The sequence below is a fragment of the Nannospalax galili genome, unplaced genomic scaffold, assembly GCF_000622305.1.
Source record: "Nannospalax galili isolate Female #2095 unplaced genomic scaffold, S.galili_v1.0 scaffold2752, whole genome shotgun sequence".
NCBI lineage: Eukaryota > Metazoa > Chordata > Mammalia > Rodentia > Spalacidae > Nannospalax > Nannospalax galili.
Genome location: NW_008330356.1, coordinates 132472 through 134747, shown reverse-complemented (window position 1 = coordinate 134747; position 2276 = coordinate 132472). Strand labels below are relative to the sequence as shown.

General features: G+C 38.4%; 1 non-coding gene across 1 annotated transcript; it reads left to right on the top strand.

Moving 5' to 3' along the window:
• The first annotated feature begins 1177 nt into the window (after window positions 1-1177).
• Window positions 1178-1281, top strand: LOC115072726. Its single transcript, XR_003851750.1, has one exon. It is a non-coding gene; the product is annotated as a U6 spliceosomal RNA (small nuclear RNA).
• Window positions 1282-2276: the final 995 nt, after the last annotated feature.

Below are 2276 nucleotides of genomic sequence, written 5' to 3'. Positions count from 1 at the left end.
AAGTCCTATGAAACACAGAGAAGCTTGAAATTCAGAGGTAAAGTCAAATCAGCTAGGGACCTCATTGCCTGAGGACCCACACACTGATGAGTTTCTTAGGTTTCCCTTTGGGCTCATGTACCCACGGATGAACCCAAAATGCCAGTGGAGCAAACAAAAAGATATAAGGAAAACCCTCCATTTCTAGCCAAACAGTGGAGAGAGAGAGAAAAATAATCTCCTATGACAAAAATGTTTGAACCAGCTTCATCCTCTTCCAACAAAGAACCATAAACTTGGCAGCAGCTCCATCATCCATCAGTCCTATGCACAACAGCCCAAGAGAAATGCTCTACTCAGCTGTGGTTTGATATGCAATACTTGACCCACACTCAGCTATTTATGTGTTTGAGATTGGGTTTCTGTAACAATGTGATATGTGATGGGAGCAATGACAGGTAGGCATAACATTTAAATATTCAGTCTTGTACAACAATGCCCAACGTTCTCAAAATGTCAATGATCATACCAAGAATCAGAAGGTTTCTCAACTCAAATAATAAATTAGAATCATCAGTAATATGGCACAGAAGTAATACGGAACAGATAGAAATTGTCTGATAATGACTGTAAAGCAGCCAATATATTTTTTTTCAACAAACAAATCATAACTTGCTTAAAACGTGTGAAGAAACTGAGCTGAGGATGCAGCTCAGTTGATAGAGTGCTTGCTTAGCATAGATGATGTTCTATCCCCAGCACCATATAAAACCAGCATAGTGACTCATATGTAAAAGCTCAACATTCAGGAAGTAGAGGTCAGGTGTTCAAGTTCATCATCAGCTACACAGTGAATTCAAGGACAGCCTGGCCTACATGATACTCTGTCTCAAAGACCAAACATACAGGCTAGAGACATGGCTCAGTAGTTAAGGGCACAGGCTGCTTTTCAAGAGGACCCGAGTTCACTTCCCAGCACTCATATGGCTGTTAACAACTGTCCATAACTCCAGTTCCAGGGAATTTGATACCACCTCTGGCCTCTACAGGCACTGCACACGTGGTGCATTCACATGCATGCAAAACAGTCATATACAAAAAAATAAAAGATAAATGAAGACCAAACAAAATAAAACTTAAACATACAAAAAGAAAAATATAAGAAGTCATAGGAAGCAAATGTAAGCTATAAAGAGGAGTGCTCACTTTGGCAGCACGTACATTAAAATTAGAATCATATAGAGATTAGCATGATCCTTGCACAGGGATGATGTGATAATTCATGAAACCTTCCATATTTTTCTCTCTTAAAGAAAGAACCAATTGGAAATTCCAGGATTTCAAAGGTCAACTGTAAATTGGAAGAAAACCTTCATTAGCTTGATATTGTAGAGGACTGAGGAAATAATTAGTGAATCAGAGCAATAAAAGCAAAGAGAAATTGCACTGAAAGAAAAGTGTAAAGAGTTTCAGACACTTGCAGAACTGTAACAAAAGACACTATATTTGCATATCAGAACTCTCTTCTCTAAAGGGAAAGGGGGTAGTAAGTAATTTTTGGTAATATTATTTATACAAATACTGGGTAAAAGAGATTCCAAAATAGTAGGAAATATAAAGAACTTCATCAAAGACAAGAAGACATATATAATGGTCAAATGGAAATTACACAACCAAAAAAAGTATCAATCTAAGCAATAAGTTTATGTTTGTACAAATAGGCTAGGTGTCAGGACAGGAGATCAGTGAATGGATATTTTGTACATAGAAAATACTGATGTTGAAGCAAAAAAAGACAAAGTTTGACTTTTAAAAATAAATGCATAAGATACACTCCAATTGAAAGAAGAGCTAACATTCTCGTAAGTCCATTAAAAGAACAAAAGAGAAATGCATATACGGTGCCTGATTATTTGTCTATATGTATACCTGGGGGCTGTATGGCAAGGAACAGAAGTGTCAGCAAGACAGGAGAGACCTCCCTTTGAGTGGTTGGTCACTGTGGTCCAAGAGACTCCCCAAATAACACAGGCTATTGCCAGAGCTCTTGATTATATCCCCAAACTGGAAGATAAGACCCTGCTGCTGAAGGCAGGACATACTTCAGACATAGGACTCAGAGCAATGGAGCAGGAACTGACCTGGAAGTCTGCTACCTGACATTTAACCCCCATAGCTCTGGAGGATATTAAGCTACTATGGGAGAAAATCAATCAATGGTCAACCTAGCCATAAAGCCTAATAACCATAACCAGTCTACTGGTGTGGTACTGGCACTGTTATCTGGGTGTAATCAA